Source organism: Labrus mixtus, chromosome 12, assembly GCF_963584025.1.
Source record: "Labrus mixtus chromosome 12, fLabMix1.1, whole genome shotgun sequence".
Classification (NCBI taxonomy): Eukaryota; Metazoa; Chordata; class Actinopteri; order Labriformes; family Labridae; genus Labrus; species Labrus mixtus.
In genome coordinates this window covers 18,163,258-18,183,582 of record NC_083623.1, presented here as the reverse complement: position 1 = coordinate 18,183,582, position 20,325 = coordinate 18,163,258, and the positions used below count along the sequence as shown (strand labels likewise).

General features: G+C 39.2%; 1 protein-coding gene across 1 annotated transcript in view; it reads left to right on the top strand.

The window, feature by feature from the left end:
- The first annotated feature begins 1,504 nt into the window (after nucleotides 1–1,504).
- The window catches only part of LOC132985197 (1-phosphatidylinositol 4,5-bisphosphate phosphodiesterase beta-4-like), a 66,621-nt gene continuing 47,800 nt past the window's right edge, over nucleotides 1,505–20,325 (top strand). Inside the window, exons 1-3 of the mRNA XM_061052442.1 lie at nucleotides 1,505–1,736; nucleotides 5,268–5,313; nucleotides 19,016–19,082. The gene's annotated coding sequence lies outside the window, so the exon portion shown is untranslated. The remainder of the gene's footprint in view (nucleotides 1,737–5,267; nucleotides 5,314–19,015; nucleotides 19,083–20,325) is intronic.

Sequence of the window (20,325 nt, the reverse complement as noted above, 5' to 3'; positions counted from 1 at the left end):
ATGTAACCCTGAAGTAATTCTTACCTTACCTCAATCTGTTCTGAATTGATTCTAATTCCAGTTTCTATAAAACCATGACCTACAACCTAAAATGTCCTCTTAAGAAAGAGGAGAATAAATACTGTGACCTTGCTTTGAAGGACTCCCCTCACTCTTCTATCTCCACATCTTTCTCTTCTTCATAACGGTATAAATGTAGGAGCATCCCCTGTATCAGAGGGTGTTTTCTTCTAATTTTACAGCAGGTTTATTCTAGTTTAGTGTTTATTGTCACAGGAATTGTTACCTAATAATTGAATCAAAGAATTGTTGACTTTTACAGGGTACTCCATTGATTTCAGAAATGAGGATCAGTTTATTCCCAAAATAACCCTTCTGATGTCATCAGGCTTACTTTGGGTTGCTGTGGAGACTGCAGATTATGAAAACAAAGCCTGTGTGAGCACTGACATTCATATACAGGGGCAGGGAGGGTATAATGAACCGCACAGTTGTGGTGCATTATGGCAAATGTAGGAATGTCTGAGCATGATCCGCACCAGATAGAATTAGTCGGGAACTCTGTTCCCTGCGTGCATCTATTGTGAACATTATTGAGGAGTTCCAAAATATTGGACATGCAGCACTTTATTGTTGGAACAGACCACTGAAGATTAGTCCCTCTCCAATTTCCCAAAAAAGTTGCATTTTATTCTCTAAAGCACCCATTAAGCACCACCTTCTGTCCCATTTCTGTCTTCCTCTTCATGTTGAATGTGTTCCTCTTGTCCTGATTTAACAGCAAACCCTGGAAATCAAAATAATAAATCATATTAATCAATCGAAAAAGTATTATTGCAATAAAAACCGGTGGTATGTATTACAGAATACGACTGGCAAAAAAGGAGGAAAGTAACAAACTTTATTCTATTATAACTTATTTAGTTTGTATTGAGATTAACATCATTCTGAATTAATGTCATTATATGAGTAATGGTATTATCCTTTATCTAGAGAGCACTTTTCAACATCCATTATAATCCAATACGAAGTGCTTCACAGTGGTGGAAAAGTCATAAAGACAAATCATATTATCATTGTGTTTTAAAAGAAAATAGATATCAATACAGCCTCAAGAATTAGAAAATACGATTCGACCTAAAATGATGGGTAAACTCTGTTAAATAAACACACCTCTGTTGCATATTTGCAAAAACTAATAGTACATTCAGTGGTGCCATACTTAGAAATACAGTCAGAGTCATGCACACAGTAGTGGAAATACAGAGCAGTGTAACTGTGGCTTTAGGCTACAGAGGGAGGAGGGGGAGGCCGTGTTTGTCTTTTTCAACGCATGGCGGCTACAGTAGTCAGCTGTTAGAAAAGCAGGGAGGAGCTGGATCTGGTTCTGCTGGATGACTCACTCTGTCAACCCTTGTAGGTAGGTACACTCATTCACTCTCGTACACGCGTACACGCTTCAGTCAGTCAGTCAGGCGCAGGCACGTTTCAGTGAAGAGGGGTTCCTGATCAAAGCGCATCAGGGCCGCTCAGTCTCCACTGGAGGGCGATTGGTACAAGAGCACCGGGACACTCCGACAGCACACAGAGACACAGCAGAGAGTCGGAGGGAGACGGGACGCAGACAGACAGCCACACAGAAAGAAAAACACGGACCCTGACTCCTGCAGAGCATCTTTTCTCTCCGCCGTCGGATTAAACCCGTCCCGAGCCGACCCCCCCAACACCGAAATCACGTAAGAATCAAACACACATTCAGGCTGAAACATCGCTCATTGCTGCTAACGGGATATTCAGAACTATTGTGCAGATTTCTCCCTTTAAACCAGCGAGACTGCTTTCAATGTAATGTTGTTTTATTTTTTTTTCATGGCTGCTGTTGAGACAGGACCTTACATTTAAACTCCCATCACGTTAGCTTCACTCTGCTCCGCATCATTCAGACATCGCACATCCTCTCTCCCTGCCTCTCACTCTCTCTGTCTCTCTCTCTGTCACACATACAGCTGGAGACAGTAGCCTTTGCTAGCTCGCTAGCAAGACACATTAAAATGAGCATTTTAGCAATTTGGTGTTGCATTTGCTCTCGCTTTGCTGGTCGTGATAGCTTCGTTTCCAGGTAAATTCGGTAAAAAAAAGAGCCTCTGTGGCTTAAAAACTTGATAAAATGCAGGGGTTATTGATGTTTCCGACGGCTGTGAGGTTAGCCTTTGGAGCTAGCTGTAGCGGGACAGATCAGAAGCCAGCCGGCCGATGACAGACACACACTGCACACAACTGCACAGTAACCATAAAAGTCAAACCGGCTTAGCATGCCTTTTTAATTTCTAATATGTACACAGTTGTGTTTACATTGTGTTTTTTTTTTTGCACTTTAATATTTGCATCCTGTTTACCTAAGCAAATGTTTTTTATATAATATTGATTTAATCTGTTGAATTGGTGCATTCAAAGACTGCTGCTGCCAGACGGGAAGGCAGGCAGCAAATTAAATGTGGGTGCTGCAGCTGCCGTGCATGCATACATCCCAGACTGCAAGGTGTCATTGAATCCCTCAGTGCAACAAGAAAGTACGAGTAAAGATCAGAAACAGTGCCTTAAAGTCTTTATTCAATGTGATGTACTCTTTTAAGCAATGCAAGCAATGGACATGCACATTTGACAATATCAAATTTAAGTTTTAAAATCACCAAAATGTCTGTTAATATTTGATCTCTTTTAAGTGAACACAATCCTCTGTCGTGAAAGGAATGATTGAGAAAGTTATTGAATACATCATTTTAGTCTAAGCGGTGACATTGACTCGAGGTTAAACCAATGTCAGTGCACTGTCTGCAGCTTCTTATCATTTTTTTAATGCTATCTATAAAAAAAAAGTGTCATTCTTTTCTGACAGTTAAAATGTCAGAAATACTGAATTTGACAGAGTCAGACATGTGGTTCCTTTTTTTAAAAAACCTGTTTTATTACACACACCCTGAATGCAGACAGTGTTATTTGTTCAGGAATAACACGCTCAAATCCCCATATGCTTATTTGCAGTGCAAATAGTCTATAATGGATCATTTAATTTAAGCTTTCTGCTTGGCAGACTGAAAAAAAGGTTAATTGATTAATGTGCTTACATGGGACCTTGAGAGACTTGTTGCGTCATCTATGTCTCTGCTCGCACTGAAAGGGGTTTCCACTTGTAAGTTATGAGCTTTATATTTGCAAAGGAACTATGTTTCTTCTTGTAAATTACAGCAAAGATGTAATCAAATTTACTACTATAGGTTATTGTACCACTGTATCAAATAACTCTTTAAAGCACAAAATGTTTATCCCCACCTCTCCTTTTAAAATGTGTCCTCTACTGCTAATGAAAGATCGCAACTATTATGTAAAGAAAAACAAATTGTGCTCTGGCTTATTCACACTGTCGCGTATAGACCATCCTCCACTAGTGATTACAGAGTCAAACATCACCCTCCCTCACACAATGACAATCCCTTACCTGTGGCTTAAACCCGGACTGTGAAGCATTTTGATGAATAGAGGTGGACTAAGAAGCTTAAAGGCTAACTGAGGGCATGCAGGTGTGATTATTGTTTTCTTCTTTTAACCAGATGACAGTCGTCTAGAATCTAGAATGTTAGTGCACTCATTGGTCGGTACCTTTTTTAGAAATATTTGGTTATATTCTGGAGGTGCAGCATTGTACACTGCTGTCATGTTGCATTATAACAGGGTAACTACATCATTAAGGCTTTAATGGAAACCCTTTCTACTTTTCCCCTGTTTACTTTGATCATGATAATGGCCCATTATAATTCATTTTTATTAGAAAGAAAAAAATGACTTCATCCTTTGCAACCTACGATTGACCTTTTCTTGTCAAGCTGCTGAACAACCTTTATTACATCCTAAATGTAATTTTGCCAACACTGATGTGCTGTGTTATTCTCAAGAGAATTTGTCTATTTTGTGAGTGCAGACTGTCCCAATTTTGAGAGTTTCCTGGGTATTTCTGATACCCCTTTAGCTTAAAAAAACAACTCAAACTTGTTTTGCCTGGTCTCTGCTTTTTTCTAAACTAAGTGAAATCAAACTAATGTGGATTGAAATGCGGAGCATGTAAGTGTACTATGTCTGTATGCAATACAGTTAGTGGGAGTGCAATGTAATTTACTGTTTGGAATTGGATAGTTTCGAGGTACGTTTCGGTATTTGTTTAAACTTTACGGCATGCATACAGGCATAATAACAATATTTTCCTCTGAGTCAGAGAAAGGCCAGCAGAAAACTAGATTTTGACTCTTTGATGAAAAAAGCGAATAATTGAGAAGGTCGAACAGTATATCCAAGTCCTGGCACATACAAGCCCAGCATTAACTACATATTACCGTACTTCATAGTTTTTCAAATATGTCTGTGTTGTAGACATACATATAGCATTATGTTGATGAGGCCATGAAGTGTATCACATTTCAAAGCTTGCGCTTCTATGGGGAGCTTGTCAGATTGTAATAGGTCTGAACAGCAGTGACTTGGGAACTCTATTACTCTCTGTTTGTATGTTTCCATACTTTCCATTAACATATGGAACTGCTCTGAAAATAGAGATTCATCCGTCTTAGATTTGAGTTGAAATCCATCTCCCTGCTATGCCAGTTTAGTACACATCACAATTTACTTGTTGCTGGCATGCCCCCTCGCTTGTTTCCTCTCTTGTATTATTCTGCTTCTTTTTATAATTACAACAGTCTGGTCTTGATAAGCTTGGCTGTCTGCAGCTCCATCCCGCTGTTTTGATGGGGATGATGAGGTTTTTATCACAGTGCAGTTTTCTTCTCCCAGCAGCCTGTCACTCATCCTCAGGGATGTTTTAAAGCCTGATGGAGAGATCTTTTTGAATGTGGAAGTGAAGACAGGCAGCCAGATGCAACGATAGGTTAACAAAGAAGAAACCTGGCACACAAACTGACAGACATGTATTAAAGTAGTATGTTGAATCACAGCCCTGGTCCATGTCTGCCCCTTTAGTTAAAGTCTGACAAGCAAAGGCTTTTGTGAAGCAGTTTGTCGATATAGTGATTTACTTTGCGTTTTTCTTGGCAGGGAAGCAGCGGTTTGTGCTCATCCCTCTGTGTGGTTCGTCTCCGCTCCTGCCCTTTTACATTGTATAGCAGGATTTAAGACCTCCAACCAAATAAGTCCACATTCATGCCATTGCGATTTATGAAATTCTCTTCCTTCATACTGTATGTCCTTTTTTGTCTCTGCAGGCAAAGACATGAGCTTCTCCCGCTGAGCCTCATTGATGCTGAACTGGTGAGTTTTTAAGCTTGTTTTTTTACTGGGTTATATTTACTCAGTCCCAGTTAGCTTCCCTCTTAAAACACTGCTGGCTAATACCATCTGGGAGCAAGTGATGGAAATGCTCTGTTCCTTTTGCCTCTTCATTTTTAGCTTCCAATTTCCAGAGCACCCGGTTCATGCTTGCATATTAATAGCTTAGACTGCATTAAGTAAATTAATTAAAGTGTATGCATAATGTGTATGAAACATATGGCCTCATCCAGCCTACAGGCTTACCTGAAAAGTTATGTAATCTATCTGGATGTCTCGGTGTAATCTAATGCACAAAAAACGAGGGTGAAGCTAAAAAATAACATCCATCAAGCAGGTGAGGAATGGGGGGGATTTTCCTGCTACTTTATATGAAGCACAGATGTCCATTAGACTCGTATTTTACCTTGTTATGAATGTGTAGTTGCTTTCTCATATACAGACGCTTTTCTCCTTCAAATTATTCAATATTGCAAACACGAAGCATCTAGAGGTGGAAACATTTTGACATGTTATGGGATTTTTATGGGAAGAGATGAATGGCAGATAAGCATTGATAAGCAGCATGTTGCATGGCTGCTGCTGCCGCTGTGTGCTTCCCTCATGCTCGGGTAGAAACTGCAATGGGGCTGAGAGGTGGTTGCTCTCGTTAATATGTTCTGTATTAATGATGTGATGTGTAGCATGCAGGCTGTCTGTAGATTACTTTTTAGATGCTTAAAGCTTTATTTTTATAGAATGTAGAGGGATACATTTTAATTCATTGTATTTAAGCACAATACATTTTGATAAATAGGAAAATACCTCTACATATAATACTGTTAGGAGGCAGCTGTTGAAAATAGCAAACAATCTTTGAATATTTAAAAGAAGCCAGGTATTTGTCTTAATAGCAAGGTGTCTGTAGTGGCTTACATCTATCATACAAGGTGTTCAAATCCAAAGTTTCCAACATGAAGCTTCTTACTTTATTGACAGATTTCTCGTACTTTCTCAGCTCATACATATTCTATATACCTAAGATTATCCTGCTGGCTTTTGAAATTGCCTATCTGCTTCTTGATTTTTCTGGAGCTGATACATTTTGTATGAATTAATTTTTTTTTAAATGACTGCACTTTGCAGTGGCATGCTGAGGGGAGGAATAGATATAGCACCCTTTAAGGAGAAGAAAAAAGAAGGGTCTCTTTTCTTGCCTTCTTGTCGGGATCTGTTAAACATGATGTTTCTTTGCCCTGCCTTGTCTAGAGTAAAACAATTTTTTGTCTTGATGTAGCTGCAAGTTTGAAAAAATATAACAGAGGGAAAAAAGTACCCCCTCCTCCCCCCTTTTGTAGTCAAGGAGGGATGAAATGGCTCAGAGTAGACATGTTCATGTTTGTCAGGTTTGTGGTCATGGCTCAGTTTATTTCATCATGTGTCTGGAAAAAAAGAGTTTGTATTTTGTATTGTAGTTGTGGAGAAAAATAAATATCTATGATCGATTGTACAGAATTCATGTAGTAAATTGATACCTTTGTATTTTGTAAAAAATATAAAATCCTTCAGGAGCGCAGATGGCCCAGTGGTGTTGTTGTGGCCCATGTACCTCAAAGTGGGCGGCATGGGTTCAAGTCCAATGTGCAGCCCCATCCCACATGTCATCTATGATATCTAAGAAAAGACAATCAGTAATTCTGAAAGTCGGCTTCAATCATTGTTAGATTAAATGATGCTTCTCTATAAGATCTTTCTAAATGGTGAAAACTCAATTTTTTTTAGTAGCAGAAGCAGTCATGCATAAACATTTGTCCTGTCAAGTTGTTTTTTTTTTTCGCACATTGATCCATATTTTCATTTGAGTTTAACCACGTCATTAAACTATTGGAATAACAATTAATGATGGGACTTCTTCCATCGTTATTCTCACTCATTAAGTCTGCATATGATTAAGGTGACTTTACAGCCACATTACACATGTTCAATACAGCAGGCACACACACTGATGACCCAGTGTGTGCGGGTCAGACCACCAGCAAACAAACAACATCTTTTAACTTACCATTTGAAGATTTAAAGAACTCTCCTGATCATAACAATCCACCAAAAACGAGTCCCCACATTTCAAATCAAGTAAAAGACTTAATCCAAACACATTACATCCTTAAAGATCTATGGATTGCCTTAAAAAACATCGCTATTCCGCTGACCTTTTGACGACACCTGATACCAGTCTATAACAGCCAATGAGAGCCTTTGTTGAAAGGAGATGCCGCCACCTGTTCTGATGGCAACTGTGCCGATTAATCATATCTCTGATATAAGGGTTTATGTTTGCCAATTGCCTAAAAAATTGATAAACTTAGATGGCAACGTGCCTTGACTCGTCATTATTAGAAATAAGAAGATCTATATCCAGTAAAACAAACCTGACTGGTTTTGATTTAGGCTTTGTTCCATTTCTGTAACCAAAGAAAAAAGGGTTTTTAGGATCAGGTCTGTCAAACAATGTTACTTAGGGTGACCACTTGACAAGAAATCCTTCTCAGATGCTCGATGAATCACTTTGTGATCATGGATGCTCACTCCTGCCGGCCTTATCCACTTTTCAAAGGCTCAGCTAATCCCAGCATCGCCCTCTGCTCTCTAGCCTGATAAAACTCAACACCACTCCGTTGGTGTCAGCTTCAAATATATATATATATATATATATATATATATATCACATAACTGATCAAAACCCAACATGACCATCACTGGTCCAGATGTTGTAGATAAATCTGCTAGCACAGTGTTTGCAGCTTAAAGAAAGAGAGAGAGATCAATGATGAGAGAGTGTCTTCACTACAAGGGTAAGTGTGGCTCCAGGGTGAATATAATGACAAGGGGTATTCTCTGCAGACTCATAGAGAGAGAGAGAGAGAGCGAGAGAGAGAGAGAGAGAGAGAGAGATGAAGCGTAAGAGAGAAAAGGGAGGGAGCTGCTTACTTTCACTCCAACTGTTGAGAGCTGCCGTCATCAAGTCAATATTTACTCTGTCTTAACAAAAAGAAATGGCAGCTTTAGCTTAGCTGATTCAGTAGCAGGCAGAGGGAGCATCCTGGTCAGTGTCAAAGGTTTTGAAGAGAAAACAGCACATCAGTGATATTAACTGTAGCTCAGTTTCATGTGTGGCTCTAAAAATACATTTGAACTGAAAAGGAGAGCTGTCACACACCCCGGTACTCTTTGTTGCTTTCCCTCATGCTCCTTTTTAGATGCACTCACGCTAACAGTGTGCACACTCACTTTACCCGTGGCTCAATCCACTGTGGGGATACATGTGAACGCAATTTGCACTTCCAATTAAACTGTCGACCTTCGCTCCAGAATGCAAAACTTGATTTTGCACCGTCCTCTCCTGGATAGCTATTTTTACCCAGCCAGCCCAATAATAGAGAATGGGGGCTTCACAATTCACTGACAGGGATGATTGAAGTCAGCAAAATGATTAATACATCTTCCTTCTGTCAATGTTTGAGGGAGGGAAGCTATTGAAACTAATAATTAATTTTTCTATTGTTTTTTTTTTTTTTTTTAATTAACTTTTATTCGTGTGACAGAGAGAGACCAAACCAAATCAAACCATCACCTCTAAAATAGAGCAAAAGTCACCAGGCAGAGAAAAAGATGAATATTAGTGGTGGTTGCAGGATGAGAACTCTTTTCAGATCAATAGCTAAGTATTTTCCCAGAGACATGATTGAGTGCCAAACTCTGTAAATGCCTTTACTCTTCAACTGCAGTATTTATTAATCTCTTATCTTATTGCTGCCCCTATTAATCAGCAAAGAAGACCCAACGTTTTTTGTTGTTGTGTGATTGTACACAGAACTGTAGTAGAATCAGCATTGTACACTATAAACTATTTTAAAAATAGGGCTTCAGGTCTCAACGTACTGGCTGCAGGTTCCACTCCAGGCCTTGACGCCCTCAATCCTTAATGGCAAAGATGAACCCAAAAACTCTCAGAATTATCCCTCTGTGCATATCGTTCTCAAAGTTGTTTTTTAAGACCCAAATTGTTGTCCAAACCAAATGGACCCAATAAATTCACAGATAACAGCTTTTTCAATTTCAAAACTTGTGATTCTCTGATTGTCTGTGTGGGAAAAAGACGTCAATTGGGGTTTCAAGCTGAGCCGACTCAGTGTTTTGGTGCTGAGCCTGTTTCAAGGTTATAAACCCTTCATTGTTTATTTCATCCATCCCTGAGTTCTGTATGGTTACATGATTTTTGCAGAGGTCTTTGCCTCTGAAAAAGTAAAGACACCAGAACTCATAAAAACACTGACTGAAGCGGTATCATGTTAAAAGTTGGTGTCTTTCTGGTACTCTTTGGCTTACCTTTGAGCCACAGGCTAAATTGTTGCCAATTTTAGCATCAAGAAAGAACTTGATGGAAATTCTTTAAAGGTCTGGCTGATAGCAAATGGACAAATTTGCCATATATACTGTATGTAAAACATGAGGCTCATGAAGCTCATTGGGTGTGGCACCACACCGTAAAAAGAGGAACAAATTGTTAAAGCTTTGTATCAAACTGCCAAACCCAATATATCTGACAACACTGTGAGTCAGGTACAGCCATATCTTATCTGTAAGCCCTGCTGCTTGTGGTGAAGCCAAAGACAATTTTCCACATCATAAATCCAAGTTTCTAATCTTAATATAACCAAACCTAAAACCAGTGGGCTATAAATGTTCCAAATGCATTGAGGTCAAAGTGCTGTTGTTTTTTAATAACTGCAACTTTTGCGTCTTTCAGAGATGATATGACTTCTTCACATTACTAAAAAAGCAGTTTGAAGACTTAGCTGAATGCTGGAAAACAGCAGAATCGAGTGAGCTAGAGTTAGCCTAAAGCATGCTGCAGAGCTTCTAACTCAGCTCCAACACATGACTGGCTGGTCAGATCAGATGACTTGATTAACAACAGGAATGTGCCTTCCTCCTCTGTCTACAGCGCTGCTCTTGTCTTTCTGGGAATGGTGAGAGATGTGTGTGTATGTGTGTGTGAGTGTATGTGTGCCGCATGTGCCAGAAGAGCGTCTTTAATCAGCCCACTACTTTACGGAAAAAAACAAGTCCAAGTAATTATGTAACATTTAGCAGCTGAGCTTATCACTTATCCTACTTAGCTAAGTTGAAATGCAGAATGTGGAGCACAGCACAATTGTCTCTATTTTGTTATTAACTTGCGTAATCTAATGGCTGCAAGGGAATGCCTGCTTTTATACAGATAATCCCTGAGTGGAAGAATGAAAGGTATTTAATATGAGCCTAATTTATGCCTTTACTTGTTTTTATGTTTTATGTATGCAAAGACAAATTGGAGTTTTATGTTTATTTTTTATCTATGCGTTTAGAGTTTATAAATTATAGGAAAAAGCCCCCCTGAATTTAGGACCGAGGGAAACAAACACATTTCTGGCTGAGGATAAACAAACAGCTCCATCACAAGGGTTTCTGACCAGCGCCAGATATTTGTCAAAGGCCCTCGGCCATTTTTCTTCCGCCACTTCTTGTATGTCATTTAAACAAACCTCAGGGTTAAGCACATGAAGCACATTAGATGGCTTTCATGACAAACTGTGGAAGTGATCTTGAGTTTAGAAAAATGTCACAATGAAAGCACATCATGAGAGGAGTGTTGTAAATCTTTATTTGGCTGATGCTGTGGGACAATTGAGTTCTATATGGCAGAGTTATTCCACACAAGGAAAATTAAAGGAAATTCTGTGCACTATTGTGATCATATATATTACACAGTTTTTTCAAGCTTGACTCACTCTATCCTGAAGGCTTAGAAAGACAGAATTGGTTAGTCATTCAACAACAAAGTTTATCTTACTAGAACTTTGGGATTTGATTTATGTGAAAAGAGTTTGCAAGATTATTAAGATGAAGTTTGTCTGACTGATTTTAATTCTACTACAAATATCTTATTTATTAGTATTAGTATCTTAGTTATTTTGTCAACTATAAACTCTTGTGTTGTAAAATCCTTTGACTTCATTATAAGCCAATTCAGGTTTGAATAATGCTTCCTGACACTTGTCATTATGGCAGTCTAACGAGATGTTTTCAATTCATGATTATTTTTTTTTCTGTCAAAAATCTTTCAAGGCCACAATCTTCGTCAGACTTGAGGGCCTTGTCACTTAAATCAAACTTTCTCCAATGCCACCTGCCTGCGGTTTGAATAGAGTTGTCATCCCTCAGTATTGCAGTGCAGGCTGATTTGGCACCAACCTAAACAACCTTGGTAAGTGTAGTTAGAACAAGTTCAGTTTAGTACTACATGAAAATGTTTGGACAGAAACACTCTTTTGACAGCTGACTGTTCTCATAAATATAACCGCTGGTATATCAGTTTAAAGTTCAGCGTAGCAAACAGCCCTACTTTAAACCAAAATGTTTGTCAATATTTTTTACAAAAGATTAAAATGATGTTTTTATTAAATAGAGAAATCTTCCTGTTTTGTAGATGATTTTTAATTAACAATAGAGGTCAACAGTGACCGCCCACTTTTTCGGCGGAAGTACATTTTTACTAATATTAAATGTTTTGCCATTCAGATCCTCCACTGACATTTCACCGAATCCTAACATCAAGAGATTGGTACAAGACAACCAGCTACCCCTATACTCGTTACTATAGTTCATTTGATTCTTGACCTCACTGTTGAGCCCTACAGAGGTGAACAGATGTAACAATTAGAGTCAACAGTCAATAGTGAGGTAGTGATGCTGGAAAAGATCATGTACATGACTCCCTTTCTGTAAACACCTCCGATGTGTAATACTAACTTTATTTATATAGCACCTTTAAAAACAGATGTTTACAAAGTGCTTTGATAGACAAAGCAAAGGAAGGAAGTCAGGACAATAACAGAATAAACATCAACAGACGGGCCAAACAAAGAGTCCAAAAACAATATAAATGCAAATACAAGGAATAAGAAAGATCCAACAGGCAGGTCTCAATAAGGCAGTTAAAGCTACAAAGTAATACAGTTAAATAAAATCAAAGAAAAGATAAAAACAACAAGATGGGCAATTTGAATTCCACAAATGCATTGCACACATATGAGCTTGCTTGGATTTAAATCTCAAGTAAACACGTGAGCCAATTGAATTACATGGAGAAATTGAGAGATAACCGAGGACAGTTTTCTTTCTTGTCGTCTTTCTTCTTTCAGTATTCCTTCTTAATGATATCTGTTCTTTAGCAGGGCCAGCCAAGCTCTACCAGATACCCAATATAGTGTTTGAAATAATGAGAGAGTCAAATAAAGGCGTGTCATATTCGAGTAGGTTCTTCATGAAAATAGTATCTTAAAACATAAGGCATGAATTTTAAAGCCAAAATGGAATTATTGTACTACAGTTGGTCTTGGGTCAAAAGTTACACTGAATTGATTCAAAAGGCTTCCTCTGTGCTGTTTCATACCTGCACAAAGTATGCTGTGTAAAGGCTGTTGATATCAGCCGAGGTTGATTAGATTTTCTATCATGTAAAGAGTATGTCTTTGTGATTGTAGCTTTGGATCCTGGATTACTGCACATTGGTTGAAGGGGAGAAGTGCTCTCCCGGTATGTGTGTGTGCAGGGACACCCAGACGTTATTTTGTCCCTGTTAAAGACCGTCATCCATCACTCCCCAATGCAAAATATGTGAAGCTTTCTCTGCATGCTCACTCTGAATCACTAAGTAGAAAAACTCTCCCTCTCACCTTTTCTTTTGCCTGGATTTTACTCTCCCTGGCTGCCTCTCTCTCCTTTTGGCTCTCAGGGAGCCGTCTCCTGACAGCATCACGTAGAGAAGAAAAAATTGAAAAGTTAAAGTGTGTGTGAAATGTTTTAGTGTGTGCATCTCTCTCTTTGTCTGGCTGCCTTGCCGTCCTCCACCCTCACTCTCTGCTTCTCTCAGGACGCCTCTCCTCTTTTCTTTACCTCCCATTTCAATTTTGCCCACGTTCCACTGAGAAGACAGCCAGAAAAAGTGTTGTTTCAAGTCAGTCATTCATTCATGCCAGAGCTGGAGTTTCATTTGATTTGTTGTTCTTTTTTTAAATCTTTACTAAAGAGAAATAGATCACAAATATTGTAAGAGACATTTTCTTAATGGTGAAATATGTTCTGTATTGTCACCTGGCAAAGTTTGCATGATAAAATGTATAAAGATAAAACAATCATCATCCTTATTTCCTGGGGTATCTTTATGATCAAATGTTAAACTTGTGTTTTGCATTTGTAGTGAAACCTATTAAAATCCTCTGGAGTCTGTCTTAACAGAGACAAATCAGGACAACTGTCTCAAATCATTGATCGTTCCGCTATATCAGTAGATGTTTAAATGTTTGTATAAAGTTATTGGTAGAGACATTCAGTGGTAGCTATTAGTATAGACATGTCCCTCTGCAGAACACTTTTCACTTATCCTTCCCCTGTCACTTCCTCTTTTGCAGTTTTGACAGAGCCTTTACTGGTGTACTGGACTGATTACGATACGGTGCACAAACCAAATGGCCGTAATTGCAGTTAGAAATGACAAATTCACCAAGTGCTGTCCTTGGAAAACCTTGTCCTTAATGAAAACACCAGTCAGACTTTGACGAGGGCCAGAGGGTGGTACAAAATATGCCCTATGCGGCCGCCTTGCAGGTTTTTTTATATGCAGGAAAAACCCTGAGTATCAACTGGTTACTTTGCAACAGCACAACAGCAACTAGTAAATAGGTATCGAAGATCACACCGAAATATGTGTTATAAGTGGGCTTAAAAGTGCTAGAAGCTTCTTCTTTTTTTCACTTTTGCACAGAGCAAGCTATCCGGCTCTTTCTAGTTGTGGTAGCTGGCTACTGGTAGCTGCTTATTAAATGTACAGACTCTTGACAGTATTCACCTTTTCATTTCACTTATACTCCATGAAACAACTTTCATGTGTGTTTAGATTTCTGACAGACCCAGACAGAAATGTAGAGACTATTAGAATATACTTCCCTTTTTCACATCTTAGTTCTTCAACACTTTCCAATCTCATGACCCTACTTGAAGCTGAGAGAAACCCCACAGCTGTATGGGACAGAGCAGCTTTATAAACAGGGGGCTGGGATTTGTCAGAGGGTTCCTCCGGTCAGAAAATTGGTGTTGTTTATTTCCCCTTCACAGAGACTCTCAAAAGAGCGATATAGAAGCAAGAATAGCAGACATCCGGGACGATATGAGAGTGTCATCTTCTGCAGTACACTGACAGGTGCTGTTCTTTGCTGCCAAGAAGGCAACAGAGAGTCCCACAGAGAGCTGCATGTCGGGTTACCAGCTGGGTCGATGTCTTGAGTCAGGGACACATGCTTTTATCTCTTGATCCTCCAGTCATTTTCTTCACACCTAAACAAGATTCTTTTTTCTTTTTGGGGGGCTGTCACTATTCCAGTTATTTGCTGCTTACTTGAATAAAACACATAAGGCATATATATTTATCTATGGCTCATCTTCAGACATTGCAAGTAAGTCATTGTTGGTTTAAAACCCTAACTTTCCTTATGTGTGTGTGTAAAAGTCTGCATGCTATTTTAAAACTGGGCTATTAATAGTAACATTGATAATGTCACTTCCCCTGCCATATCCCATCTTATGATACCTGTGGGAGTATGTGTGTATGTGTGTGTGTTCGCTTGGCTGGGATAACAGTGCTGTCCTTTTAATCAGCACCCCTGTGTGGTTCCCCTGTAGAGCTGTCACAGGTTGAGTGATGATGGTGGAGCTGCCACTGTTTACACCATTTAAATCCTCTGGCAGGCAGGGGTGAGATTACCAGCCTCTTACCTGTTGCCCTAATCAAAGGAATTATTGCTGCACAGCTGAATGGTACATGGAATGGTACCCTCTAAAAATACACAAATAATCGAACCCACAAAGCGTGCATTTCAGGCAGAAAGCACATTCTTTGTTGGATATTGTGTATCCATTCCTCGACTCTACTTTAAATTGGATTAGTTTTGATTTTCCATGCTAACACTCATGCAAGTTGATTTATTTTTTGTTGAAGTTGTTGAGTCTTACTTTTAAAACCAACAAATCGAATTGAAAATAATAGAGCCGTTTATTTCCACTCTGCAGGATTTAAGTACTAACAGTCTTCTCAATTTGGAGTATACTGTTTTATGTTTTGTATTGTTCTGATGAAGGATGCACACTGGAAGCATTTTTTACTTTGAATAAAAACCATCAGCACTGACAGTGTGTTGAAGTTCAGTACGTTCTCTGACCTGTTGTAATCAAAAAGCTGTGCTAAAAGAAAAGACTCTGCGATGTGGGCTAAGATTGTGTAATAATGCAATGAAGATATGTCGTGAAATAAATATATAGTATCTTAGTTTACCTCATTGACTTTGCTCCTTTCTCTTTCCTAAACTTTCATGCTGGCCAACCTCACAGAGAAAATTAAAAGCACTTACATCCTCTACATCCGAATGTATCTAAGCACTGTGGCCTTCATCTGATTGGCCTGATGTAGTTAATGCATGGCCCATTTATGAAGGGATCAGTCGGATTGGTGAAATGTGTGGCATGTGTTTATGAAATGATTTTCTCCTTTTTTGGGCTTTAGGGACTAGGCAGACTTTGGGATGCATGTATTTCATGTGTTTATATTGTTATGTAGATAAAGATTATTTGAGCAGACCATCTTTGGAGAGGTCCTGCACTGCTAAAATTGGTCCATGGTTGCCCACCATGTGTGTGGCTTTAAAAACAAACTGGAGCACATAAACCTTCTTTGGATGCAGAAAAGGCTGATTAATGTTGAAATTAAAAAAAAGTTATATTAACTGCTAATTTCATTGCTGCACCGTTGCTACTTTACATGGCATGTAAGACCATTTAAACCCACATCTTAGCTATCTCACAGTCCAGGCTTTGACCTCCCTAACGGGATCCCAAAAGCTTAATCAGTGTTAGAGAATTTTAATAGATTATGAATCTACTGGAAACATTCCCCTATTTCAATGAAGTTTCCTCTCTCTGTCCAACTATCTGCTGTCCCTCTAACTCTCTGGATCTGTCTGTGGAGTTCTCTCCAGGATGCTCAGCTGAACATAAATACTAGTTTCTGCATACATGACACAACTTCCCTTTTTTGGTGCAGAGTACCCACTGATCCTCTCCCCTGACTGAAGAGGCCTGTGAACAGCTCTCGACCATTGAGGCCACTTGACATGTCGAATATTTGATCCACATAAGCTGCCACTGTGAGAGATGATGAGTCTGAGAGAGAGCGAGATGGATAGATAGCAGATAGATGAGTCCAAAGACAGAATGGATTGAGCGGGATCAATACTGAGTCAATCAATGACTGATTACCTGTCTGAGAAATGTCGACTCCTAAAATCAGTTCCTGATTACTAATTGATTTTTTTCGTTTAAAGTAAATCATTTTTGGTGAAAAGACCAATATAGACCATTCCATCATGTTTGTCTAAAGCCCAGATTTCCTTTGACACAGCCTCATGAGCTGTCTTCCTGTCCTTCATATGTGGCAAAACATTGGCAAAGAGGCACAGCTATTTCAATTTTAAAAAATCAGCTTTTCAACCAAAACAGCATGCCCATGGTTGCTGCATTCTGAACCACCACTAACAATAGCAATGCCTGTTTCAAGCAGCTCAGTTTTTTATTAGGTAAGCATTTCTCCAACGTTTATAAGATTGTCTTCCTTTCCAAAATGAATGGTATATTTAAAACCAGTGGAGTAACTGAATAAGTAAAGATGTCTTCCCAACATTCTATAGTGGGAACAATATGCCCATTGAGGGGTTTACTAGTCCAGCTACAGTAACATCCTTGCAATGGTATCACAATTTTATTTTTTCACAACAATTCCCTCATGATAAGTTGCTTTCAATGCATGTGTGCCCTGCAATTCCACCATTTTTGCCTAACCATATAAAGTATAAATACGTTTAGCATGTCAGAACAAGTTTCATCATACCTTAATATAAATGAGATCAGTGCTGTTGTGTTACATGGATTACATGTGGAGCAACTTAATTCAGTGTCTTCCCTACCATTCATTTGTAACAGCAGCCCGCGCCCCAGAAGGGACCTGTTGCCCCTCAGAGGCACAAAATGTTTAAATATACTGTAGAATATATGGACCCTTGTTTTACTTCAGCAGAGCACCAGGCTCTTTTTTGCATTTAGCTTTCCTGAGGAAACCCTCTGCTCTGCTGCCGTGTGCCTAACGAGGGCGAGTTTTCATCTGAGAGACAGGCACACTAACTGACACATATCCTTTATGGTTTTAATCCAGTCTTGTTCTGGGTGTTCATGAAATTCAGATAGTTGAGCATCTCTAAAGATGGTTCCCCTGGGAACGACACATCCTTCAGGAAATGGTCATTCAGGAAGTAATGGACAGAGAGCTGGTGTAAATGACCAAACGGTGGGAATGGCAGGATGGAAACTGTTTCCAGGGTAAAATCTTTCGGATGCTGTGTAGCAGTCTGATAGGATATAGTATTTCTGCAAACTAATTAGGTTATCATGTGCTTTTATATCAGTTTTGCTTGTATTTAATATATGCTGACATCAGAATGAATGTTCAGTATTATGGTACATATAACCATATTGTTGTCCTTAGACACACAGTAATGGAGTCACTTTCAATCCTCTTAGAAAAATCTACCTTTTGATTTACTGTATGATAATCCTTCTGCAAACCGGAGCAAAGGGGCCAGTCACAGGATGCACTTTTTTACTGAGCTCACGAAAATAAACATTAATAAGATGGCATAATCCTGGATGTAAATACACTTTGCACAGCAGCAACTTTTCCACATTTAGGTGTTGAAATCCATCCTGCCGTGTCTACATTTATATAGCAAAGTATATCTTGCAAAGGGCTTGTATAAAGACAGCTTTACTTCTACAGTTCCTGTCCTGTATTGAAAGAAGCAGGATGGAGCTGTGATGGTGAGGTGAGGTGGGGCACAAGCCGAGTCACAGTCACCACAAAGCACAGGAAATGTTGGAGAATCTGTCTTGTCTTCGGTGCAGACTTAAGGATATAAGCAGTCCTGCCAAAAGGAGAATTATCTTCTTTACGATCTTAATTTTCTTCCTTTTTAGCTGTGTCTCACTGATCATCGCTTTGACCCAATCCGTTCTTAGCATTTACATTTTATGCTTTTAGTTGACTTATCCTCAGTGACATACCGACTACTAAAAGCTACAGCAGAGCAGATGCGGAGGTGGCGCCTTTTGTCTCATTTGCCAGCTCAATTCCACCTCACGCTCTGACGAAGGCAGTTTTTCTTTAGGGAAGCACTTTCCTATTAAAAGTTTATTAAGCAGAAGCCAGAGGAATGATTAAAAATCTACAAACGCCAAATAGGATGAGAAGCACACGAGAGAAAGAGTGATTACACCCCTGTGTGTGTTGTGTGCTTGTGAAGAGACATGCTTGTTTGTGTGTCAGTGTCTACCCTGAAGGCATCACGAGTATCTGTAATAACTGTAAGTGTACAAGATGCAGCTGAATAATGAAGTGAGCAGGGAGTTGGATATGTGCAAATTACACTTAACTAATATCCCTTTTGCTCTGTTTTCCCCCACCTTTTCCTCTCTCTTTCCATTATCTCCATTATTTTCTTTCTAGAGTGGTCCAGTGCAGTCCTCCAGTGTGTCCCCTCCCCTTAGTTTTCTGTCCCTCTGTCTGTTACCTGGTAAGTACAATTTTATTTAACTCCCACATACACAGTACAGAAGCTTTCAAGGTTTTTCAATCCTTTACGTCATCATCAGTTCACAGCCTTGCCTCAACAGCAAATTGCTGTCACCATTGAAAGCGCTGATGAGTACAAAGTGTGTTGCTTTCTTCAGATTCAGACAGATGTATGATTTAGAAGGTCCAGAAGACATTAGTTTGTTGTCACACACAGTGTCAGTAAATAAAGTGATACATTTTCAATGAATTGGTGGAACATACACAAGAAAATTACACACAGTGAAAATTAAATAGCAGGGATGCAGTTGTCTTGAATGGGGGAAATCAATTAGTGTGAGTTGAGTTAGAATATATGAGGATAATGTTGATCAATTCTGGACATTTTTGCTTGATATGAATGGATCAAACAGACCATCACAGCAGAAATGGCCACAAAAGCCAGTTAGTCTGCTGTCTTTTTTTTTTTTTTAGCTTGGATGTAAAGTAAAATCCGGAGTTCATGCCCCCTATATCTGCAAACTATTGTTTGAACTCCTGGTGAAGGGGATAGAAATCTGCTGTAAAAGAATTGCTACAAGAAAAGCTACACAACACGCATTTTAGGCTGCTGATATTGACATCTGTAATCAAGTTGATCTTGTAACAGGGTAGGTATATCAATATGAAACTCAGCTATAGTAAAGAATACAACGTAAGGAGTCTTCTTTTATCCCATGAGGCAGGCTTCTCAAGGTTTAAAGATTGTAAAACCTGACTAACTTTTTCAATGAGATTAGGGTGCGTCCAAGTACCAGGGACGTCTGATATTATGGCAATGTTGTAAATAAAAGCAATGGTTTGCAGAACCTGAACACAACACACTTGCATTAGTTACAGGACATTATCATCTGTATTAAAGGTAATTCCTTGCAAAATGTACGTAAACTTAATGTTGAAATGAGTGTGCATCTTTGGATCGTCTTAGGCAGTTGAGTCTGCATCTTTGGATCCTCTTAGGCAGTGCTTTTTGCATGTACAAGGGAAAACAGCAACAGAAGCCAGCTCTAATGTATAATTCCCAGCTATCTGTTATCACCAATTACAGGGCTTGTTTATTAGAATCAAGGGACTCGTGAATCGGTGTGTGTGTGTGTGTGTGTGTGTGTGTGTGTGTGTGTGTGTGTGTGTGTGTGTGTGTGTGTGTGTGTGTGTGTGTGTGTGTGTGTGTGTGTGTGTGTGTGTGTGTGTGTGTGTGTGTGTGT